Source organism: Canis lupus, chromosome 5 (genome assembly GCF_003254725.2).
Source record: "Canis lupus dingo isolate Sandy chromosome 5, ASM325472v2, whole genome shotgun sequence".
Classification (NCBI taxonomy): Eukaryota; Metazoa; Chordata; class Mammalia; order Carnivora; family Canidae; genus Canis; species Canis lupus.
The window spans coordinates 18,766,582-18,794,003 of record NC_064247.1 but is presented as its reverse complement, the minus strand read 5'-3'; the positions used below and the strand labels follow the sequence as shown (position 1 = coordinate 18,794,003).

The 27,422-nt window shown below is 35.9% G+C and overlaps 1 pseudogene; it reads right to left on the bottom strand.

Moving 5' to 3' along the window:
• Positions 1 to 22,255: 22,255 nt before the first annotated feature.
• On the bottom strand, positions 22,256 to 23,859 carry LOC112671458 (stress-induced-phosphoprotein 1-like; annotated as a pseudogene).
• Between the last annotated feature and the right edge of the window lie 3,563 nt (positions 23,860 to 27,422).

The following is a 27,422-nucleotide window of genomic DNA, read 5'->3' as shown; positions in this document are numbered from 1 at the left end:
TAGGTATCTCAGGAGAAAAGAGATAAAAAGGGGGAAGACAATATATTTGAAGAAATAATACCTGAAAACTTCCCATATCTAGAAAGAAATGGAAATTCAAATCCAGGAGGCACAGAAATCCCCCAACAAAATCAATCCAAGGAGATCCATACCAAGAGACACAGTAATTAAAATGGCAAAACTAATGATAAAGAATTTGAAAAGCAGCAAGAGAAGGGGCCCTGTGTGTTTCAGTCAGTTAAGTGTCTGACTCTTGATCTCAGTTCAGGTCTTGACCTTGGGGTTGCAAATTCAGCCCTGAGTTGCACTCCACACTGAGAGGTGGAGCCTACTTAAAAAAAAAAAAAAAGTGCAGAGCAAGAGCAAAGAAAACAGTTACGTATAAGGGAAACCCCAGAAAGCTATCAGCAGATTTTTCAACATAAACTTTGTAGGCCAGAGAGAGTGACATTAGAGTTAAAGTGCTGAAAGGAAAAAATGTTCAGTCAAAAATGCTCTATCCAGCAAAGCTATCACTCAGATAGAAAGATAAAAATTTCTCAGACGAATAAAAACCAGCGAAGTTCATGACCACTAAACCAGCGCTTCAAGAAATATTCAAGGGAACTTTGTGAGTGGAAAGACCATAAGTAATAGTAAGAAAAATAGGAAGCATAAAAACAGTAAAAATAAATATATCTGTAAAAAATCAGTCGAGGGACTCACAATATAAAAGGATATAAAATATGACAATGTATATTTAACATATGGAAAGGAGAGGAATAAAGAATGGGTTCAAACTTAAGTGTCCATCTACTTACTATAGACTGCTATATGCAGAAGGTGTTATATACAAATATAATGGTAACCACAAATCAAAAACCAGTAAAAAGATACACAAAAAATAAAGAGAACGAAATCAAAGTACATTTCTACAGAAAGCAAATTTATGGGGCACCTGGTGCCTCAGTCAGTTAAGTATAAAATAGCTGCTGCTTGATTTCAGCTCAGGTCATGATCTCAGTGTCCTGGGATCAAGCCTTGCTTTGGGCTCCATGCTCACAGGGAGTCTGCTTGAGATTCTCTTCCCCCCTCCCTCTTTTTCCCCCTCCCCCTGCTCATGCTTTGTCTTTCTGAAATAAATACATTTTAAAAAAGAAAGCCAGTTCATGGTGATAAGGGTGGCAAGGAAAGAAAACAGAGAAGACCTACAAAAATAACCACAAAACAACAAAATGGCAATAAATACATACCTATCAATAGTTTGAATGTATATGGATCAAATGTTCCAATCAAAAGACAAGGTGATGGAATGGATTAAAAAACCCAAGATCCATCTATATGCTTCCTATAAGAGACTCATTTCAGACCTAAAGACACATGCCAGTTGAAAGTAAGCAGATGGAAAAACATCAATCATGCAGGTGGATATGGAAAGAAAGCTAGGGTAGCAGTATTTATATCAGATGAAGTACCCTTTAAAACAAAGACTTTAAGAGAAACAAAGAATACTACATAATCATTAAGGGGACAATACAACAAAAGGACATAATAATTGTAAATATTTATACACCCAACATGGGAGCATCCAAATACTTAAAACAGTTAGTAACAAACACAAAAGAACTACTTGATAATAGTACAATAACAGTAAGAGACTTTAACACACACACACCCCTTACCTCAATGGATAGGCCATCTAAACAGAAAATCAACAAGGAAACAGTGGCTTTGAATGACACACTGCACCAGATAGATTTAGTAGATATATCCAGAAGATTCCACCCTAAAACAGCAGAATTCACATTCTTTTCAAGTGCATATGGAACAGTCTCCAGAATAGATTATATATTAGGCCACAAAACAAGTCTCAACAAATTAAAAAAAGATGCCTTACTATGCATCTTTTCTGACCACCACACAATGAAACTAGAAATCATCTGGAAAGAGCACAAATACATGGAGGTTAAATAACATGCTACTAAACAATAAATGATCTGCCAAGAAATCAAAGATATATCAAAGAAAATACATGAATACAAATGAAAATAAAACACAATAACAGAAAATCTTTAGGATGCAACAAATGTGGTTCTAAGAGGGAAATTTATAGCAATACAGGCTTACCTAGAAGCAAACAACAACAAAAACAAAATTCAACCTAATCTTACACCTACGGAAGCTAGAGTAAGTAGATCAAACAAAATTCAAAACCAACAGAAAGAAGTAGTAAAAATTAGAGCAGAAATAAATGTTATAAAAACAAGCAAAAATAGAACAAATCAATGAAACCAGGAGGTGGCTCTTAAAAAGATAAGCAAAATTCATAAACCTCTAGCTAGACTCTTCAAAAAGAGAACTCAAATAAAAAAACCAGAAATAAAAAAAGGAGAAACAACAATGAACACCACAGAAATACAAAGGATTTTAAGAGAATATTATGAAAAATTATATGCCAACAAGTAGGACAACCTTGAAGAACTAGATAAATTCCAATGAAACATACAACTCACCCAAACTGTGATAGGAAGAAATACAAAATTTGAACAGACTGATTACCAGTAATGAAATTGAATCAGTAATTTAAAAAAAAACCTCCCAACAAATGAGTCCAGGACCAGATGTCTTCATAGATAAATTCTACCAAACATTGAAAGAAGAGTTCATATCTATTCTTCTCAAACTTTTCCAAAAAATAGAAGGGGAAGGGAAATATCCAAATTCATTCCATGAGGCCAGCTTGACCCTAATTGCATAACCAAATAAAGATACCACAAAAAAAGAGAATTATAGGCCAATACTTCTGATGAACACACAAAGAAAAATTCCTCCACAAAATCTCAGCAAACTCAACCCATCAATACATTGAAAGAAAATAATTCACCTTAATCAACTGGGATTTATTCCCAAGATTCAAGAGTGGTTCAGTATTTGCAACTCAATCAATATGTTACATCACATCAATAAGAGGAAGTGTAGAAACCATACGATCATTTCAATAGATGCAGAAAAAGTATTTGACAAAGTACAACAACCATTCATGATAAAAACCCTAAACAAAGTAGGTTTAGAGAGAACACACCTCAACATAATAAACACCTTATATAAAAATTCCACAGTTAACATCATATTCAATGGGGGAAAGAGAGAGCTTTTCCTTTAAGGTCAGAAACAAAAGAGTGAAATCCACTCTTACCACTTTCATTCAACACAGTACTGGAAGCCCTAGCCACATGAATCAGACAACAGAAAGAAATAAAAGGCATCCAGACTGGTAAGAAAGAAGTAAAACTTCCATTATTTGCAGACAACATGATACTATATATACAAAACCCTAAAAGACTCCACCAAAAAACCCTAAAAGAATGGATAAATTCAGGTTTCAGGATACAAAATCAAAGTACAGAAATCTGTATTTCTGTACACTAATAATGAAGCAGCAGAAAGAGAAATTCAGAAAATTATCCCATTTATAATTATACCAAAAATAATAAAATACCTAGAGAATAAACTTAACCAAAGAAATTCCAGACTTCAAGGTATATACTAAGCTATAGCAATCTAAACATTATGGTATTAGCACAAAAATAGATACAAAGATCAAGGGAACAGAATAGAAAGCTGAGAAATAAACCTACAATTATATGCCCAATTAATCTTCAACAAAGGAGGCAAGAATATATAGTGGAACAAAGACAAAATCTTCAACAAATGTTGCTGGGAAACTGGACAGCTACATGCAAAAGAATGAAATTTGACCACTTTCTTAAAGCATATGCAAAATGTAACCCAAAATGGGTTACAGACATAAATGTGTGACCTTAAACCATAGCAATCCTAGAAGAGAGTGAAAGCAGAAATTTCTCTGACATTGGCCGTAGTATCTTTGCCTCCCCCGAGGAAAAGGAAACAAAAGCAAAATAAACTATTGGGACTACATCAAAATAAAAAGGTTCTTCACAGCAAAGGAACAACCAACAAAGCTAAAAAGATAATCAACCCATTACGTAGGAGAAGATATTTATAAATGACATAACTGATACAGGGTTAGTATCACACACACACACACACATACACAAACACACATACCATAATGCCATAAACAAATTATCCATTTAAAATACAGGCAGGGGCACCTGGATGGCTCAGTTGATTGAGTATCCAACTCTCAATTTCTGCTCAGGTCATGATCTCAGGGTGGTGAGATTGAGCCCCTTGTCGGGTTCTGTGCTGAGATTACTTCAGATTCTCTTTCTCCCTCTCTTTCTGTCTGCCCTTCTCTCCCCACTCACACATGCTCTCTTTCTCTCTCTCTCTCAAAAAAAAGGAAGACACGAACAAGTATTTCTCCAAAGACAACACACATGGCCAATAGACACATGAAAAGATGCTCAACATCACACATCATCAAGGAAATGAAAATCAAAACCACAATGAGATATCACCTCACATCTGTCATAATGGCTAAAATCAACAACTCAATAAAGAACAAATGCTGGTGAGGATATGGAGAAAGGGAACTCTTGTGCACTGCTGGTAGGAATGCAAACCAGTGTAGTTACTGTGGAAGACAGAATGGGGGTTCCTCAAAAAATTAAAAATAGAGCTACCTTATGATTCAGCAATCACACTACTGAGTATTTACCCAAAGAATATGAAAACACTAATTTGAAGGGATTATATGAAACTCTATGTTTATTGCAGCATTATTTATAATAGCCATATTATGGAAGCAGTCCAAGTGTCCACTGACTGATGAATGGATAAAGAAGATGTGGGATATTTCATCAATATTTCATTATATGTATATTTCATTTTTTATGACTGAGTAATATTCCATATATATAATATTCCATGGGGGATAAGAGAATATATATGGAACATATATGGAATATTACTCAGTCATAAAAAAGAATGAAACGTTGCCATTTGCAACAATATATATGAAGCTAGTGAATATAACACTAAATGAAATAAATCAGTCAGAGACAGATAAATACCATATGATTACACTTTGTGGAATATAAGAAACAAAACAAACAAGGCAAACAAGGAAAAAGAGAGAAATCAAAAAACAGACTCAATTACAGAGAACAGGGGATACCACAGGGCAGATGGGTAGTGAGATGGGTGAAATAGGTAAATGAGATTAAGAGTATACTTATCTTGTGAGCCCTGAGGAGTAGGTGGAATTGTTGAACTGTTATATTGTATACCTGAAAGTAATATAACTCTGTATATTAGTCACGCTGGAATTAATACAAAAATAAAAACTTATATAAATATCGTTAATTAATGTTTGACAAAGGCAATTTAATGGGAAAATGATAAGCTTTTCTTTTTTTTTTGTTTTTGTTTTTTTTGATAAGCTTTTCAATAAGTAGTGCTGAAACAATGAGATGTCCATAGGCAAATAATGAGCCTAGACACAGACCTCACAATTTACATGTTTATCTAACTGATTTGAAAACTTACATGCACATGAGAATACCTGCACATTAATATTTATAACAGCTTTATTCACGATTGCCCAAAACTGGAAGTAACTGAGAAGTCCTTCAGTAGGTGAAAGAATAAACAAATTGTAGTATAATCATACAGTGGAATATTATTCCACAATTAAAAAAGAAGAATCAATTTATGCAAGACCATGGATGAAACTTAAATGCCCACTGCTAAGAGAAAAAAGGCTACATACTATATAGTTGCATTAATGAGACATCTTGAAAAACACTACAAAGATGGAAAACTAATCAGTGATTGACAAGGGTTAAGGAAGAGGAAGCTGTTAAATAGCTGCAGCACAGGAGTTTTTGGCTTCTGTTTTTAGAAAATGTTGAGACTTTTTAAAGAGCAATTTTAGGTTCACAGTAAATTTGAAAGGAAGGTAAAGATATTTCCCATATGCCCCCTGCCACCACACACGCACAATCTCCCTCATTGTAAACTTCCCTCCTGGCAAGAGTGGTACATAGTTACAACTGGTTGACCTACGTTAATAGAACATAATCACCCACTGTCCATAGTTTACATCACAGTTCACTCTTGCTGCTGTATGCTGTATGGATTTGGAGAAATATATGATGACACATATCCATCATTATAGTATCATATAGAATAGTTTCACTGCCGTGAAAATGCTAAGCACAGGGGATTTTTTTAGGGCAGTAAGATTGCTTATTCTGTATGATAGTGTAGTGGGAGATACATGGCACTATGCAAAAGCCCATACAAGTTTATAGCACCAACAATGAATCTTAATGTATGCAAAATTTTAAAAAGTTAATTAGGACATTGAAGGACCCAAAGATGGAATGCAGAATATGACAAAATCTAACTATATTACAAAGTGTATGACATAACTTCGCTGAAGGGATGGAGGTGACCTTAGTAACTTTGAAAATGAGTGGTAGAGACTTGAGGCTAAAGATAAAAGGAATTGCATATAAGCTCTGTACTACTGGTTAACAATTCAGAAGCCATTGTGTATGTATAATGGGACTGAACAAATAAGCAAATGGATGATGGGTGTGGGAACCAGATTTTTCAGTGTTGGAATAAAGGGTTATACATAAGCAAGAGAGAAAGGATTAAGTGAACCAAGTAATAATGGATAAGAAAAATATTAGTATGAATTCATGTTTAGCTTAGTATAGATTCAGATTTTATACACACACACATGAATTGTAGATATGCATATTATTGGTTATTATTATATGTATTTCTGAGTTCTGTCTTCTGAGAATGTCCAGAAACAAAGACTCCAATAGTAACAAACATACTCAGTATTCAGATCTTGATTTATAATATCATCCTCCAATAAAAGGAACCAGGGCTCCTTGAAGAAATGACTGATTCTAGGACAGGCAAGGAATATACAAGATGAGCCTGAAGCATATTATAATGCCAGAAAATAAGTAAGTACTAAAAAACAAACAGGAGCCAACTGCAAGAGCTCCCAAAGGCCAAAGCTGTAGTAATTGGAACAAAATAATTTAGTGTTGGATTTTAACCCAAGGTATGAAATAAATAATCAAGAGACCAGCTACTGGATAATCTAATTAACACAAAGGGAAAAACCCCACAAATATGCATAATTAGAAATCTTATGTAGAAAACCTCTGAAGAGAAAGACTTAAAAGTCACAAGAGACATTTTCACAATTTTAAGCAAATACATGTAAAACTCTAGATAAAATGAGTACCTAAGAAAATACAACCTACCAAAATTAACTCAAGTGAAGAGACAGTCTAAATAGATAAATTCATCATAGAAAAAAAACAACAAAAAAGAGCACTCTTACAGAAAAGCATAAAACTCTAAACATCAGTAATCCCAATATTACATAAACAAGTTCAGCATACTGGAAAAGCAAGCAAACAAATACTACCAAAGTCTTTTTATGAAGTAAGTATAGTGTATTTCCTCAAACTTGATAAAATGTGTATCAAAGAAAACTATAGATTTATGAATTTTTATGTAGAAATCTTAAATATTAGCCAACAAAATCCAAACAAATATTAGAAAAAATAACATAACCTAGAGAGTTGTATTCCAGGCATATAAATTTTGATCAGTTTTCACAAATCTTTTAATATTATCGATCATATTAATAAAACTAATGAGAAAAATTATGCAATTATCTCTATAAATGCACAACAGGACTTTGACAAAGTTAGCACTGATTCACATTAAACACACTCAACAAAAACCAATTGATGGATCTTCTTTGGACATAAGAAATATACTTTAGCTCAAACACTAACATCTTACTTATGGGTAGGCACTAGCAGCGTTGCTGCCAAAACCAGGAATAAGAGAAGGATGCCCACTGTTCCACTACTATTTAACTCTGGGCTGGAGGTATAGCTAATGCAATTTTGCAAGAAAAAGCAGCTAGAAGCATTAGCATTGGAAAGGAAGAGTTAACTTTTCAGATGCAATGGTTATTTATTGTAAAAGCTCCAAAATGTCAATTGGAAAATTACTACAAAAAATGAGACTTTAGTAAAATAGTAGTTAATAAAATTAATGTATAAAAACCAACAGCCCTTGAAAACAAGTCCACACAAAACCCCACACATCTTCTGATGAAATTAGCATTTAAATTGTTATATCTATTGGCAATACGACTGAGCTTCATTAATAATTTACGGAACTTGGAATCAACCAAGTTTTCCTATAGTAGGTGAATGGATAAATAAATAGTGATACATCTGGACAATGGAATATTATTCAGCGCTAAAAAAATGAGCTGTCAAGCCACAAAAAGATCTGGAGGCAGGGCACTTCAATGCATACTACTAAATGAAAGAAGTCAATCTGAAAATCCTACACATTCTGTGATTCCAATTATATGACATTCTGAAAAAGGCAAAAGTATGAAGGCAAAAGTATGGCTGCTGGAGTAGGGGGAGGGATGAATAAGCAGAGCACAGAGGAGTTTTGGGGTTGTGAAAATACTCTGTATGATATTATAATGATGGATATACATAATTATATATATTTGTCCAAACCCATAGAACAAACAACAAGAGTGAACCCTAAGGTAAACTATGGATTTTGGGTGATTAGAATGTGTCAATGTAGGTTTATACCTGGTAATGAATGTACCATTCTGGTGAGTGGTGTTGAAAATGGGAGGCTGCGCATCAATGGGTGTCAGGGGATAGGTGGGAAATCTCTGTACCTGCCTCTCAATTTTCCTGTGAATCTAAAACTGCTATAAAAAATTAGGGCCTTTAAAAACAAAACAAAAGGGGCATCTTGTATGATAGCAAAATGACAGTAAAATACTTAGGTACAAATTTTACACAAATGTCCAAGACTTACTTAAAACTCACAGAATGCTACTAAAGGAAACAAAATTGGACTTGAGCAAATGGAAATGAAACCTGGTTTTTGGATAGAAAGATTTTAACATTACAAATAGGTTGTTTCCTCCAAAGTTAATTTATACATTTAATGAAATTACAGTAAAAGAATAATGATTTTTTTCTGGAGCTGCATAGATCATAGAGAATTCATTTGAAAGGAAAATGGCCAGAAAATATATGGAAGATTAAAGAAAAGCAAGGGTGTAGGTGTGAGTAGGGTGAGATCTACTAGATATTAAAACTTGCTCATAAAAGCCTCTATAATTAAAATAGGGTTGTACTGACACACGAATAAAAAGATGATAGAACAGAATAGAAAATCAGAAATAGACATATTATATACAAATTTAGTATGCTATAGAGGCAACCTCAAAATCAGTTGAGGTGTAAGATGGAATTTTTAATAAGGAGATTAGGATAACTGAACTGCCTTAAGGAAAAAGGTAAAGTGAGATCAATACCTATACTATTCAATAGGATAAGTTTCAAGTGGATCAGATATTTTAATAGAAAAAATGAGGGGCACCTGGGTGGCTCAGTGGTTGAGTGTCTGCCTTTCACTCAGGTCATGATCCTGGGGTCCTGGGATCGAGTCCCACATTGTGCTCCCCATAGGGAGCTTGCTTCTTCCTCTGCCTCTCTCTCTCTGTCATGAATAAATGGATAAAATCTTTAAAAAAAGAAAAGAAAAAAATGAAATGATGCAAGTAAAAAAAATAAGAAAATGAAGTAAATTCCTGTATAATCTTAGAGTAGAGAAACTTTTCTAACTATGACTCAACATCCAGAAACAATAAGGGAAACTGGATTACTTTAACAATCACTTCTGCATGTAAAAAAAAATCATAAACAAAAAATAGTGAAGAAAAACAGAATTTACATGTAAGAGTAGTGTAGTACCTGGATTTAGTGACAAAAAAGTTATTGGCCTTATCCATGGCTATGTTGGGGGCATGTTGGAGGTGGAGCTCTGATGAAAATGGATTGAACATAAATGAGAAGATTGGAAATGGAGGAAGCAGAGAAGAGAGAAAAACAGAGCAGAGTTGGGGAGGTTAATGAGGGGGAGGACTGACTGCCTGGAACTGACTTGAGACATGTCACACAGGAGGGAGAAAACTCTTCCTTGTGGAATTTTGGGAAACTAAAAATTATCGAGGCAAGTACTAAAAAAGACACCAGCATCAGCAGAATTTTCTAAAATATCATATTTGAGGACATGATGAGTATCCCAGAAGGGGTGACACAAGAGAAGAAACCATGTAAGAAGTGAATCCCTCTGTACTCATTCATTGTTCTATGTTTTTAAGGTTTATTTATTTATTCATGCGAGATACAGAGATTGAGGCAGAGACACAGGCAGAGGGAGAAGCAGTCTCCTTGCAGGGTGGCTGATGTGGGACTCGATCCCAGCACCCTGGGATCAGGACCGGAACCAAAGGGAGACGCTCAACCACTGAGCCACCCAGGTGCCCCTCATTGGGTTCTATTTTTGCCTGAGACTTTGCTCCTCCTTTGTGAACTACTTTCTTCTTACTCTCTTAAGCAACTCATATCCTCAACTGTTTTGTCCATCTATTGGCTACCCATCCAGGTTTTAGTGAGGATCATTGCTTCCTCCTTTCATTACTCTGAAGGGCGAGGCAGATACCCCTCAAACAATCGCTTACCACACTCTATTTTCTTAGTTGTAGCACTTTTCACAATTACAGCGAGAGGCAGAACAGAGGCACCTGGGTGGCTCAGTGGTTGAGCATCTGCCTTTGGCTCAGTTCATGATCCTGGAGTCCTGGGATAGAGTCCTGCATCAGGCTCCCCACCGGTGCCTCTCCCTCTGCCTATATCTCCACGTCTCTCATGAATAAATAAAATATTAAAAAAAATAAAGAGAGAGAGATAGAGATAGAGAGAGAGAGAGAGAGAGAAGCAGAACAACAATTCATCAGCTTGTCTTTTGGGGTAAGACAATATAGTTGATGGGCATATGAGCATGTGGGAGCATGTGGGAATGTGTAGAGGCATTGAATTCTGGGTCTAGATTAGTGTGGGAACAAAAATAAGTGAATGCAAGAGATAAGACAAGGGGGCAGCTCTAATCGATATCACACATTATGAAACATTACCTATGAAATGCTCTTAAAGAAAGTTAGTCATGTTAACTGAGTGGAGAGGTGGAGCTGGTAGCTTTTGTCTTGCTGAGCACCAAGTATGAAATTTGGAAGTAGAAACTCCCTTAGGATTGAATCGCTCTGCACAATAAGGAAGAGGTGACCTGACAAAGCTGGGTTCTAGAGAAGGGAGAGAATAAGTAAGGGAGAGAAAGGGAGACAGAGAAGCTCTACACATATGTTTATGTTAGTATGGTCACGGAGAACAGAAATCAGAATACATGCGGTCTAAATAGCTCATTTTGGAGTATAAAATGTAAAGCCCCTCCTATCCATCGCTTACCAAAATTTCAGTGAAATATAGATTATATGAAAGCTTTTGTGTGAACAGGTTCAGCTGGTGGAATCCAAAGAGGGTATATGTTTGAATCTGGTTGATGTGAATCAAAAACAAAGACTGTACATGCAAAACAGATAACCAACAGCCAGCTTATATCCAGTTAATCTGTGGGCAGTACAAGATGAAATTGTTTTAAATAAGGTTTGGTACACAGTCACAACTCATATTACTACTACACAAATCACTACCTCAAGGCTGAACTATACGATTTCTTCTAAATTACTGAGGCCTGGTTAGGGGGAATGTGTAGAGGCATTGAATTCTGGGTCTAGATTAGTGTGGGAACAAAAATAAGTGAATGCAAGAGATAAGACAAGGGGGCAGCTCTAATCTATATCACACATTATATTGCAAAGTTTATTTCCTGATCACCAAAACTGTCAACTACTAAAGATTTAGAATAATGCCTGTCTCCGCATCATATGCCCAGTGTTGGACAAACACATTAGTGTAATGAAAAATTTTAAAACCAAATCCCTGTTTTCAGATCAACTTTAACTTTTATTCACTGAAGGTGGGTTTTCTGAGAATGTACAGATAGCATGTTTAACAGGGCAAAGAATTATAGTCAAGGGGCTACCCTGAGTCCCCTCCTCCAACCAACCATTCCAGAGATTGACCCAGATCTTCTCACTTTAAAGTGAATTTTGCAGTGTGTGAGTTGTACTGTGTGCTGATTTTGTTTCTTACCAAAAAGTAGTGGATATAGATGTTTCATCAATATTTTTTTAAAAAGTACAATTACAATTGTACTTATTAATCTTAGACTCTCAACCTCCTTTTCATAGATCTTCAAGCTCATTCTGTTTACTTATTTTAAAAATGTTGAATTCTTACTGAATAAGTTTCAGGTACCCTGGAATGTATTAGAGACAGAATCAACAAAAGAAACATTTATGTAGGATTAGTATACAGTAGTAGAAATACCAAGTTCTTGTTGGTCCCTGAATAAACCTTATTCTTCAATGATCCTGAGTCTTTGCCAAAATTCTCATCACTTCTTCCTTTAGAGATTCAATCTCCACCATGCAGCCAGTAAACTTTGACAATTCTCATTGATCATTTGAGTTTGAAATTGACTACCAACTGTTCTTTCCTTAATAGTTTTAGTAATAACTCAGTTCTCTGTGCTCCTATAGACCATTATGCATACTTTTGTAATTAAAGGGTAGCAGAAAATGCCACCCCAAAATATGCTTCTTTTGCATAAATTTTATTTCCAGATGATTATTTTGATGAACTGCAGACACAGGAGAAGCTAACAGGACCATATTAGAAAGAGCTGTTACCTTCCCTACTTTGAAGCTCCACACCCCTCTTTCCTTAACTCAGGATGGTATATAAACTTCAATTGCCTGGCTGCCTTTTGAGTCTCATATCTTTGTGGAGCTTTGATACATATGTAATCAAAATTTTTATCATGTTAACCTATTTTTTTTATTATAGGGGAATCTTAGCCAAGAACTTAGAAGGGTAGAAGGAAAATTATGTTTCCTCCTCTAATTTGGTGACTATGATGGGACCTACTGAGACACCCTACAGGCTCTGAATCCTTTATATGGGATCCTGGAAACTGGCAGGAGTCAGCTAAAGGTAAGAATTCTTACCAAAGTTAGCTCTCCTGGATCTCTGTAATGCTTATTAAGAAAAGAGGGTAAAAGCTCTGTGTTGTCTCTTATTCTCCAAATTCAGATTAGCAGGAGAAAAACATTTGTGAGAATTTATTCTTTATGTTGTGACTGGTTAAAATTTGGTTTTGGGTATCCATTGGTTATTGGTTCTCTTTCCCTCTAAGGAACAGCTATTATTTTCCTGTTTGCCTTGTTGTATGTTCTGAGAACTTGGTTTGGCTTTCCACCTGCCTGGGGCATGCAGGTTGTTGGTTTGGCCTGTATAGGCAGCTCAGCTATCGCCAGGTTGGGGGCCCTAAAAATATTGCCAGACAGAAATGTGGGTTGCACATCATTTGCAGTTACTGTCTTACTGACCGTTGCCAGCTCTTAGGGGAACTAAGTCTTTCTTTTGACTGTCTCTAGGAATGGGTCTGGATCTTGGGAGAACTGTATCTCTTGTACCCTCTTTGGGGATGCTTCCTGAGTCAGTAGTTAAATCATAAAAGGTTTACTGGTTTTGGCTGAGTCATTTGGGGTATGTCTTGGTTTAAAAGAAAAAGGAGGGGGAAAGGACTTCAATACTGCCAATACTGTATTTGTTTGTCCTCACTGAATCTTAACAAGGTGTTTGAAAAGATTGTTTTAAGGAGCTCTATAGTCTGAAATTGTCCAAATTGAAGGCTAATATTCAGAGCCTGATTGGAACATTTCTTAAAGGCCTTCTCTTCTAAGCTAAAACAAAACTATATACTCATAGGAGATAAAAAATCCCAAAAATTTTGTAGAGGGATTTGTCAAAACATTCCAGAGACACATAGCTCTAAATCTATAACCTAGGAATCTTTCAGAATTTCTTAGTTGGATATCTTCTCCCTGATATAAAGAAGCAAAGAGAAAAAAGTGTGTTTGAAAGAGTAGGTCAGCTCTTTAGTATTATTTAAACTGTAATCCTATTCTTTGAGGATTAAAAACAACTGTCCTTATCTTACAACTGAGTCTTTATATAACCAGAAATGTGGCTCTAGAAACAATTCAAAGTCCTCCTAGGCTTACCAACCCCAAACTTCTATTAATCTCAAAATGTAAATGTTTTAAAAAGATCAGGACAGTGGAAATGGAACTTTCTTACAGTTAAAAAAAAAAGAAAACTTTAAATAGTAATTACCATAGATCTCTGATAGTAGATAAATATACCCCAAAGCCCCCAAGAGAAAACATAGTCATCCTCTGTCCCTTGAAGATGTTAAGTTTTACTATGTCTTTGAAATGTAAACATTCCAAGAGATAACTGAAACACCGCCTGAAATTGCCTGAGACTGAAGGGGATAAAAAGATTATATTTTCAAAATATAAACTTCTATAAAAGTTCCTTTGCCCCAAATCTAGTTCACAGCCTCCATAAGATTACTTGTCAAGGGTGGATACAAATCTCAAAAGTCTTTTCCATAAACATAAGTAAAAAAGATTTAACCATCCAAACAGGTAAACTTGTTCTACCTGTAACAAACACAATTTGGATTCAACTGCCATTTATAAAGTAATGAGTTTTGTATTATTGTACCTGACTCATGGCTAAAATTTTAGAATGAAAGCCATAAGGTCTTCACATCTTTTTGAATGTTTATATACATCTATGGATATGTGTTATATATACATGATATTTTTCTGGCTCTGGATGGTAGTGCCCAAATTAATTTATAAAAGAGCTCTATTTAACTGGCATAAAGATATGTAAGCACTTATATGAATCAAACATTCCTAAAACTCCCAGAAATATATAAACTAACTCAAATGTTTTTCAAGTTCACATGATTTGGTACAGTCTTTAGTAAAAAAGCTAGTTTAAATTAATTGGTTTAATTAATTGTCTTCAGAGTTATTGGCATTAAATATAATGCAGATATACTACATTTATTCTAACTGGGTTCACTAACCAAATAAACTCCTGTCTTTTTTGTCAGCAAGAAAAATTTATGGTTTACGTTTAACTTTGTGTAATGTCTCATAAAATTTTCATGTGTAATATAAACATAATTGTTAAGAGTAAGTGAATTAAATAAAAGTTTATAAACTTTTCAACAATAAGATATGTCTACTTAAATATTTCCCACAATGTCTTTGGTAACTTATAGCCTTAGAATTTTGCTAAATGATAAAAATTTACTGATTATCTAGTTCATTTCTAAATAAAATATGGACACACATGTCATTAATTGAACATTAATGTACCAATTTGGGCTTCCAATTACAGAGGAACTAAAGGTATTTGGATCTGTTAGTTAACATCTCATGTGCCATATTAAAAAATTATGCTATGAGGGAGTATATGATTTTAGAAACTATAAAATATATTCCTAAATTTGCCAACCTAAAGGACACTGATGTAAGAGTCCACAATTGTTTACTTAGTTTTCATTAGAAATGAAAGTTTTTGGAGGTGAAGCATTCTAATTAATATATGTAATTAAAACTAAAATCAATAAGAGGAACAATTCTGTATGCAAGGAATGTAGGATGTGTTTTTAGGTGAGGAAGGATATGAAGTATGGAAATGTGTTTAAGATGTATAAGAGAAAAAATATTTTCCTAAAGTTGAATAATTGGCTATTTCAGAATGAGAAAGAAGAGAACAAAGGATAATAAATGGATATAGTAATTTGGAAAGAAAGGCAATCTTACCTTGTGTAGTCACACTGGGTATAAGTGAATAACTTTATTATAAACTTTTGAATACTTAGATTAATATCAATAGTGTACTTCTGTAAAAGTAAAAATTATCTTACATCAGCGAAAAGGACAAAGCTTTCCTGAACTACTGGTCTGTTTTTGATAAGAGATTGTATGTTTTTCTGTACCTTGTAAGTAACCTATCTATAATGCAAAAATTTGTGTCTTACCGAAATAACTTCCCATGCTTCATGTTGTCTTTATCAGGTCTTTGATTACTTAAAAAACAAAACACAAAAACTAAGTCTAAGACTAATAAGTCTTCTCAATATGAAAACAGCTAAGTTTTGCACACAACTATGTAACCTACAATATCTGCCTTTAAATAATATGTCACTTTAGTTAAATACATAATTAAGTATTGTTTCATAGTGATCTGTGTCCTATTTAGTCAAATGCCCAAAATCTTTTGATACTTTGACAAACCTCTCAAAATAAAATTTATTTGGCTTCTAAACTAATTTTGGGATTTCTGCAGGAACCCTGAAACATCTCAAAATATTTGTTATTTTTATATATGTATATAAAACAAAAATAAAGTTGTTACATTAGGCTTCTTTAATATGTTAAACAGCATGGGAAGCACCATCCAACAAGTGATGCTAAACATTTTTCAGGTTATATTTGTAATGGATTACTAATATTAGCATTCTAGAAATTATATAAAATTCCTAGAAATCTGATTGTTTTTGCTACAGTGTTACCAGTTACAATTCTAGGTTTTTCTTTTTTCTTTTTTTAAAGATTTATTTATTCATGAGAGACACAGTTAGACCGACAGAGACAGAAGCAGAAGGAGAAGCAGGCTTTGTGCAAGGAGCCCGATGTGGATCTTCGGATCCCAGGATCACACCCTGAGCTGAAGGCAGATGCTCAACCACTGAGCCACCCAGGCATCCCTACAATTCTAGTTATTATCTTAAAAGGTATGTCACAAAACAACCAAATTCCCTCATCAATTGCATTAATATAAACTCTCATCAGATCTTTAACCAGGGCCACTTCTTAAACTTGAAGTATAGCTGACATATATTAGTTTCATGTATACAACATGGTGATTTGACAATTATATACATTATGCTATTCTTGTCTCAATAAGCGTACTTACCACCTGTCACCATACAATGTTATTACAATATTATTGACTATATTCCCTATGCTGTACTTTTTATTTATATGATATTTTATGACTTGAAATTTGTACCTCTTAGTATCCTTTATTTATTTTGTGTATCCTCCAAACCCCTCCCTACTGGTAACTGCCAACTTTTTCTCTGTATTTATACAGAGTTGGTCTGGTTTGTTTCTGGTTTGCTCACTTGTTTTTTATTTTTATTTTTTTAGAATCTGTATATAAGTGATAACATATGGTATTTGCCTTTCTCTGTTTGACTTATTTCACTTAGCATTATACTCTATAGGTTCATCCATGTATTTGGAAATGGCAAGACCTCATTTTTTCCTAATGTCACATTGTGTGTATGTGTTTTAGAATCCACATATAAGTGCAAACATGTGATATTAGTCCTTCTATGTCTTCACTTAGCATAATACTCTCTAGATCCATTCATGTTGTCTCAAATGGCAAGATCTCATTCTTTTTTATGGCCAAGTAATATTCTTGTCTGTGTGTATGTGTGTGTGTATGTATATATGCATGCATGCACACACACATGCCCCACATCTTTATCCATTCATCTATCAATGGACACTTGGGTTGCTTCCATATCTTGGTTATTATAAATAATGCTAAAATATAGGGGTGCATATATCTTTTTGAACTAGTGTTTTTATTTTCTTTTTAAAAATGTTTTAACTTAAATTCAATTTGCCAACATATAACACCCAGTGCTCATCACATCACATGCCCCCCATAATGCCCATCACCCACCTACCCCATCCCCCCACCCACCTCCCCTTCAACAACCCTCAGTTTGTTGCCAGAGTTAAGAGTCGCTCATGGTTTGTCTTCCTTTCTAATTTTTCCCCACTCAGTTTCCCCTCCTTCCCCTGTGGTCCCTTTCACTATTTCTTGTATTCCACATATAAGTGAAACCATATGATCATTGTCTTTCTCTGACTGACTTATTTCACTCATCATAATACCCCCTCCAGTTCCATCCATGTCGATATAAAGGTATTCATCCTTTCTGATGGCTGAGTAATATTCCATTTTATATATATCTCACATCTTTATCCATTTATCTGTTGAAGGACATCTCGGTCCCTTTCTGCAGTTTGGTTACTATGGACATTGTTGCTATGAACATTGGGGCGCAGGTGTCCCATCATTTCACTACATCTGTATCTTTGAGGTAAATACTCACTAGTGCAATTGCTGGCTTGTAGGATAGCTCTATTTTTAACTTCTTGAGGAACCTCCACACTTTTTCAGAGTGGCTGCATCAGCTTGCATTCCCACCAACAGTATATGAGGGTTCTCATTTCCCCATATCCTTACCAACATTTGTTGTTTCCTATCTTGTTAATTTTAGCCATTCTAACTGGTATAAAGTGGTATCACATTGTAGTTTTGATTTGTATTTCCTTGCTTCTGAGAAATGTGGAGCATTTTGTCATGGCTATTTGTATGTTTTCTTTGAAGAAAATATCTCTTCATGTCTACTGCCCATTTTTTGATTGGATTGTTTTTTGGGTGTTGAGTTTGATAAGTTCTTTCTAGATCTTGGATACGAGACTTTTATTTGATATGTCATTTGCAAATATCCTGCCATTCTGTAGGTTGCCTTATAGGTTTGTTGACTGTTTCTGTTGCTGTGCAGAAGCTTTTTATCTTGATGAAGTCTCAATAGTTCATTTTTTATTTTGTTTCCCTTGCCTTTAGAGACGTGTCTTGCAAGAAGTTGCTATGGCTGAGGCCAAAAAGATTGCTGCCTGTGTTCCCCTCTAGGAGTTTGATGGATCTCTGCCTCACATTTAGATCTTTCATCCATTTTCAGTTTATCTTTGTGTATGGTGTAAGAGAATGGTCTAGTTTGGCTTCTGCGTGTGGCTGTACAATTTTTCCAACACCATTATTCAATAGACTTTTTTTTCCAATGGAAACTTTCAGTGTTTCCCTATTGAGAATGATATTCTCTGTGGGTTTTTCATAGATGGCTTTTATGATATTGAGATATGTTCCTTGTATCCCTACACTTTGAAGAATTTTGATCAAGAAAGGATGCTGAATTTTGTCAAATCTCTCGTCAGTTGGGAGAATCATATGGTTCTTGTCTTTTCATTTATTAATGTGATCACATTGATTGATTTACGAATGTTGAACCACCCTTGCATCACAGGAATAAATCCCATTTGGTCATGGTGAATAATCCTTTTAATGTACAGTTGGATCCTACTGGCTAATATCTTCACATCCATTTTCATCAGAGATATTGGTTTATAATTCTCCTTTTTGGTGGGGTCTTTGATTTTGGGATCAAAGTAATGTTGGCTTCATAGAATGAGTTTGGGAGTTTTCTTTCCATTTCTATATTTTGAAACAGCTTTGATAGAATAGGTATTAATTCTTCTTTAAATGTTTGGTAGAATTCCCCTGGGAAGCCATCTGGCCCTAGACTCTTGATTGTTGGGAGATTTCTGATTACTGTGTCAATTTCCTTGCTGGTTATGGGTTTGTGCAGGTTTTCTATTTCTTCCTGTTTTAGTTTTGGTAATTTTTAAGTTTTTAGGAATGCATCCATTTCTTCTAGATTGCATAATTTGTGGGCATATAGTTGCTCATAATACGTTTAAAAATTGTTTGTATTTCCTTGGTGTTAATTATGATCTCTTCTCTTTCATTCATGATTTTATTAATTTGAGTCTCTTTTCTTTTTCATAAGTCTAGCTAGGGTCTTATCTATATTATTCTTTCAGAAAACCAGTTGATCTATTGGTTGATCTGTTAGACATCTCTATTTCATTGAGTTCTGATCTAATCTTTATTATTTCTCTTCTCCTGCTGGGTTTAAGCTTTATTTGCTGTTCTTTCTCCAGCTCCTTTAGGTGTAAGGGTAGCTTGTGTATTTGACACTTTTCTAATTTTTTAAGAGAGACTTGTATTGAAATGTACTTCCCTCAGGATCATCTTTGCTGCATCCCAAAGGTTTTGGGTAGTTGTGCTTTCATTTTCATTAGTTCTCATGAATCTTTTTAATTCTCCTCTAGTTTCCTGGTTGACCCATTCAATTTTTAGTAGGATGCTCTTTAACCTCTAAGTATTTGAGTTCCTTCCAAATTTCCTCTTGTGATTGAGTTCTAGTTTCAAAGCATTGTGGTCTGAAATTATGCAGGGGATAATCCCAAACTTTTGGTGTCAGTTGAGACCTGATTTATGATCCAGTATATGGTCTATTCTGGAGAAAGTTCCATGTTCAGTTGAGAAGAATGTATATTATGTTGTATTAGGATGGAGTGTTCAGTATATATCTGTGAAGTCCATCTGTCCCAGTGTGTCATTCAGAGCCCTTGTTTCTTTTATTTATTTATTTTTAAATATTTTATTTATTCATGAGAGACACACAGAGAGAGGCAGAGACATTAGCAGAGGGAGAAGCAGGCTCCTTGCAGGGAGCTTGTTGTGGGACTCGATCCCTGCACCCAGGATCGAGCCAAAGGCAGACGCTCAACCACTGAGCCACCAGGCATCCTGAAAACTCTTGATAGAAATTCTAATTGGAGCTATAGGGATAGTACCATTTGATCTTCTTCTTAGAAGATTTGTCCCTTGTTGAAAGTGGAATGTTGAAGTTTCCTACTATTAATGTATTATTATATATGTGTTTTTCTACTTAGGTTATTAATTGGTTGGTATAATTGGCTGCTCCCACATTAGGGACATACATATTAATAATTGTTAGATATTCTTGTTGGATAGGCCCTGTAAGTATGATATAGTATCCCTATTCATCTCTTACTACAGTCTTTGGTTTAAAATCTAATTTATCTGATATGAGGATTGCTACCCCAGCTTTCTTTTGAGGTCCATATGCATGGTAAATAGTTCTCCACTCCCTCATTTTCAGTCTAAAGGTGTTCTTAGGTCTAAAATGAGTCTCTTGTAGACAGCATATGGATGGGTCTTGATTTTTAATCCTGTCTGATATCTTGTGTCTTTTGACTGGAGCATTTAGCCCATTCACATTCAGAATAACTACTGAAAGATATGAATTCAGTGCCATTGTATTACCTGTATATTTCCTTTTTCTGCAGATTGTCTCTGTTTATTTGGGCTCCATATTTGCTTACAGAATCCCCCCTTAATATTTCTTGCAGGGGTGGCTTGGTGGTCACATATTCTTTTAGTTTCTGTCTATCCTGGAAGCTCTTTATGTCTCCTTCCATTCTGAAAGACAGCCTTGCTGGATAAAGTATTCTCGGCTGCAAGTTTTTCTCATTTAGTACCTTGAATGTACCATGCCAGCCCTTTCTGGCCTGCCTGGTCTATGTGGATAGGTCTGCTGTTAATTAATATTTCTCCCATTGTATGTTTGGAATCTCTTGTCTTGAGCTGCTTTCAGGATTTTCTCTTTATCTGTAAATTTGCAAGCTTCATTATTATATGTCAGTGTGTTGATCTGCTTTTGTTGATTTTGGGAAGGATCTTCTCTATCTCTTGGATATGAATGCCTGTTTCCTTCCCCAGATTAGGAAAGTTCTCAGCTATTATTTGCTCAAATATACTTTGTGGACCTCTCTCTCCATGCCCTCAAGAATTCCAATAATATGGATGTTATTTTTCCCCCCAAACTATCACTTATTTCTCAGAAACTCTCCTCATTGGCTTAGTTGTTTTTCTCTTTTCCTTAGCTTCCTTCCTTTCTATCAACTTGTCTTCTATGTCATTCACTTTTCTGCCTAATTTACCCTAGCTATTAGAGCATCCAGTTTAGACTGCATCTCAAAGTATTTTTAATTTTGCCCTGATTAGATCTCATTTCTGCACTAAGAGATTCTCTAGAATCTTTTATGCTTTTTTCAAGCCCAACTAGTAACTTTATAATTGTAATCCTAAACTCCAACATTTTGCTTAAATTCATATCCATTAGATCTGTGGCAGAGAGTGTTATACCTCTGGCTCTTTTTTATTTTTTTATTTTTGGTGATTTTTTCTTCTTTTTTTTTCTTTGTATAACCACACCTAACTGGCTTGTTTTATTGGAGAAGGGCATGTGGAGTTAACAATGTGAGGAGGACAATTGGGACCTGAGGTTGGGAAGAACAGCCCCCGCCTCCTCATACATGCCCACTGCCCCAAATAAAAAATAACCAACTATAGGAGAGCAGCTGAGACAGTGACTGAAGTTGGGGAAGGGAACAGAAGGCAGCAGGGGTAGCAGAAGAGACCATACGTGTGCTGGGAGGGCCGAGAGGCAGCGGCGGTGGGAGTGACATGAGTAGGAGTCTCTGTGTCTTCCACATAGTCTATATAAATATATAGAGAGAAGCTGTTCACTTTCCCCTGCTCTCCCTTCTGCTCTGCACTGCTTGCCGCAGTCCCAGCTCCTCTTTCTACATGAGGGTGAAGGGAAGTGGACGATGAGCAAGTCATCACCAAATTGCAATCAGACCCATATCCATCAGCTTCTGGATCTTCTGTGCTATTACAGGATTCTTTTAGTGTTCGCCGAGCGCCTGAGAGTCCTTCTGCATCTGCTCCAAGATGAGCTGCATGGCTGGGTCACCCATTATCCGCTGTACCTCAGGGTCAGCCATGGCCTGTCACTTCACATCGTTGGGGCTATTGTGGAGGTTGTACTGGACCATCATGCAGCGCTGGTAACCGTCTGCCACCTCCTTACAGTTGGAGTCCAGATCTAATGCCTTCTGGTAGACATCCGTGGCTTTCGTGTAGTCCTTCATCACCTCCAGGGCAGCTGCTTTCCAGTGTACCCCTTGATGAAGGCTGGCTCTAGCTGGATACATTCCTCAACAGTCCTTGAGTGCCAGCTGAAACTCCAGGAGTTTGGTGTAGCAGGCAGCTTGATTCCTGTACAATTTGGCATCTTTTGGGTTCTATTTGATGGCTTCTGTATAATGCTTCATGGCCTGGGGATAGTCCCCTTTCTAAAAACATTCATTGCCTTTGTTCTTCCCCCCCCAAAGCCAGGTCCAGGTTTATGTAAGCCAGCCGCTCTTGCTCCCTCAGAATTTTCTCCGCCTGTTGGCATTTCTTGAGCACATCAGGGTCCGGTGCTCTGCCAAAGACTTGTTATAGAAATGGATGGCATTCTTGTACTTTTCTTCCTTGAAGTAGGAGTTGCCAATTCGAGCATAAACTTTGGCAATCTGTCGATAGTCTTCTCGGTTTTCCCGACCCACTTCAATGGCCTTCTCACAAAGCTCCTGGCATTTACTGTAGTCACCCTTCTCGAAGTACACGGCTGCTTGATTGGTCATGTAAGTCAAGTTGGTGGGGTTCAGGTCCTTGGCTCTGTCATAGTGCTTCAAGGCTGTGTCAAAATCTTTCTTCTTGTAGGCTTCGTTCCCCAGCTCTTTCTCTTTCAGAGCCTGCTTCTTATTCTCTGGAAGATCTTCCATTGGCTCTGGCTTGGTATCCTTCTTGGGAGGTGGAGGCGGGGGAGGTGTTGCAACTTCCTCCTCCCACCCCAGTAAGACGCTGAGAGTAGTCATGACCCGGGGATCTTGCAGTTTCGTGCCCAAGTCAGATGGCTTGTTTCCTAGTTGCTCTATCAGCTCCTGGTAGGTAGGATCAGTGAGCAGCATCCTTGTCCAGGGATCACTCTCCAATTTCTGGTATGGATTGGGCATGTTGAAAGGGTTCATGAATTTCTGTTCTGTCAACCTGGCCCCCTATTCTGTAAGCCCTCTTTGAGCTGAGGATTATTTGCTTCATGTTTTAAATCCTCTTCGTAGGTTCGCTTGGCTTCTTCAAATCGGTTTAAGAACTCAAGGGCCACAGCCTTCCTCGAATAGCCCTTGCCCCAGCCGGGCTTTAAGTCCACAGTTTAGCAGCCATCCTCGTAAGCCTTCTGGTAGTCCCCTTTCTTGGCTAGGCTGTGGAGCAATTGCTGTAGAGCATGTGGTTCTGGGGATCTAACGGCCTCAGAGTAGCACTGCAGCACATCATCGCTGTTGCCCACATTCAGGGTGGCCTTTTAGCCCTTCTCTTTCAGCTCATTTATCTGCTCCATAGCCTGGCCCAGAACCCCGTTGAATCGACTCCCTTGGCTCCATGTTCCCAACCCTGAATTCTTCTTTCTAATCATTTTGTCCAATGCAGAATGGCTGTACCAGTGAGCAGGGTCAAAAAAATCAACCATGACCCAAGCAAAATACATGCTAGACAATTCTGAAGAGGCCAGGAATCAGAAAATAAAAGAAAAAATACAAAGACAAACAAACATAAAAAGAGAAACGTAAAAAGAGGGGAAAAGAAAGGGTAAGTGAGAAGATAATCTCAAAGAGTGGACAAAATAGGGTGATCCACTTGGTACTGAGTGTATTTTGGTTGGTGTGTTAGAAGATACTGGATTCCAAAATTATATAAAAAAAGTATATATATATATATATAATTGAATACAGAGAAAGGAAGCCAAAAATGAATATATCTATAACTGTAAAATATGAAAGTTAAAAAAGATTTAAAAATGAAGAGTTGGTAAAATAAGAAACTAGTTGAGGCAGGGAAAGAAGATAAAAATATTGGACAATTTTAACCTGAAAGATAAATGAATAATAAGAGAAAAACTTGATTTCTAGATACTTCTTTCCTCCAGTTTTGGAGTTTTCCAGTGCTGTTTGGTCAGTAAACTTACTGTTCACCTGTTCTTCCAGCTGGTCTTCTGGCCAGGGGTGGGGGTGGGGGTTGGGGGGTTGGGGGGTTCTTTGCTGATTCTCAGTTATGTCTGTGCCTGGGTGGAGTTGCATTGCCCCTTGCCAGGAAGCCGGACTCAGTGTAAACTCTTTGCTGTTTGAGGTTTTTGTTCCATGAAGGCTTTCTGTGCCTCTTGAAAAAAGCAGTCAGTTTTCTATTTGTAGAGATCCAACCATTCTTTCTTTACATCTCAGGTTGAATTCATATGTGTTCAGGATGGTTTGATAGTTATCTAGCTAAATTCAGGGGACCATATGAAACAAGGACCCCCCCACTCTTCCATCTTTTTGCCTGTCTCCCATGTTTTCATTTTCTTTAGATAAATACCCAGCAGTGGAATTATTGGATATGTGATTCCTATTTTTAATTTTTGAAGAACTTCCGTACTGTTTTGTATAGTAGATGGACAAATTTACATTCTCACCAAAGGTACATGAAGGTCCTTTTTTCTCCACATCCTTGTCAATACTTATTTCTTATCTTTTTGATACTAAGCATTCTGATGGGTGTGAGATGGTATCTCATTGTGTTTTTGATTTGTTTTTCCCTGATAATTAGTGAGATTGAGCATCTTTTCATGTCAGTTGGCCATCTGTATGTCTTTGGAAAAGCTCTCTCTCTCTGTCCATTGTGCTCAGAAAAGATATTTGACATCACTTGAGTCTTCTTAAATTTATTGAGGTTTGTTTGTGGCCCATGTGATGTATCCTGGAGAATGCTTCATGTGTACTTGAAAAGAATGTGTATTCTGCTGTTTCTGAGTGAAATGTTTTATGTGTGTATATTTGTTAAGTTTATCTGGTCTAATGTGTTGTTCAAAGCTAGTGTTTTCTTATTAGTTTTCTATGTGGATAATCTATTCATTGATGTCAGTTGGGTGTTAAAGTTTCCTACTATTATTGTATTAATGTCAATTTCTCTCTTTATGTCTGTTAATATTTTATTTATGTGTTTAGGTGCTCCTGTGTTGAGTGCATAGGCATTTACAATTGTTAAACCCCCTTGTTAGATTGATCCCTTTTTATCATTATGCAATGTCCTTTTTCTTGCTACAGTCTTTCTTTTAAAGTCTATATAGTCTATTATAAGTATTACTACCCTAGACTTTTTAAAATTTTGTTTCCATTTGCATGAAATATCTTCTCCCCATGCCTTCATTTTTGGTCCATGTATTCTTTAAGTCTGAAGTGAGTCTCTTGTAGACAGTGTATAAATGGATCTTTTTTTTTATTATTGTCTTTTATCCATTTGGCCACCCTATCCCTTTTGCTTGGAACATTCAGACCATTTAATGTCATTATTCATAGGTATGTACTTAGTGCCATCTTGTTTTCTGGTTGCTTTTGCAATTTTTCTTGGTTTCTTTTTCTTTTGCTCTGTTTCTTTGTAATAGATAACTTTATTTAGTGTTATGCTTGGAATCCTTTCTATTATTTTTCTATATCTATTATAGGATTTGGTTCGTGGTTACCATGAGGCTTATATATAATATTTTTCATATATACCATTCTATATTAAGTTTATGGTCACTTAAATTTGAACACATAGTAAAAGAACATTTTTACTTCCCTTCCATGTTTTATGTATATTTTGTAATATTTATATTTTTATTTTGAGTACACTAATTTTTAGATATAATTAATTTTACTTCTGTCTCTTAACCTTCATACTAACTTTATAAGTGATTGATCTACTACCTTTACTGTATGTTTGCTTTTACTCATGAAAATTTTTTTAAAGATTTTATTTATTTATTCATGAGAGACATACAGAGAGAGAGAGGCAGAGACACAGGCAGAAGGAGAAGCAGGCTCCATGCAGGGAGTCCGATGTGGGACTCAATCCCGGGTCTCCAGGATCAGGCCCTGAACTGAAGGTAGGCGCTAAACCACTGAGCCACCTGGGCTGCCCTACTCATGAAATTTTTAAAAATAATTTTTTTCACTTTTAATTATGCCATTTTCCCCCTTGAAAAAGCCCCTTAACATTTCTTTTAAATTTGGTTTAGTGGTGATGAATTTCTCTTTTACTTGTCTAAGAAACTCTCTATCCTTCAATTCTATATGATAATCTTATTGGCAGAATATTCTTTATTATGGGTTTTTCTCTTCAGCACTTTGATATATCATGCCATTGTCTTCTGGCCTGCACAGTTTCTTCTAAAAAATCTGCTGACAGTCTTATGGGATTTTTTTTTTAAACCATGTCCATTTTTTCTTTTGTCATTAAAGATAATTATTGTTTTACTCTGATACTTTTCAAGGAGATTCATGGAAAGGACTCTAACAAGTACAGAGCTTTGATAACTTTCCAATCATACCATTGAACTGAGTAAGAATTTACAGAACTCTAATTGTGAAGCTGAAGGCTTTACACAACTGCTAACAAAAGGTCAAGATCATCATGAATTAAATATGTGGAACTGAATATATTCATGAAGATAATTGTAGTTTTGTATGACTTTTTCTTTCAAACATTTGCTGGTTTGAAAATAAAATAATTTATTTTAAAATAAATAACATCTTATTTTTCCAGATTTAAGGATGCCTTTTCATCTTTTCTCTTAAGCTATCTATGATTTACAGTAATTTGGGAAATTATACCTTTGTGAACAAAATGAAACAATTATTGTCTCTTTCCACTTATCTCCTCCAGAATTCAGAAACTCTTAAAGAGTAGTCTTATTTTCATGGTGATATAGTTATTTGCATAAGTTCAATGAAAATATGTTCTTCCTATAGCAGGACACACCTGGAAATATTGGTTATATTACCAAGACTTTGATTGGACTGTTCTCTTTGAGAACAATGTGCATAGAATAGTATATGACCAGACAGTTTAAGGAACTAAGGTTGACTTTATGGAGCCAATAAATCCCCT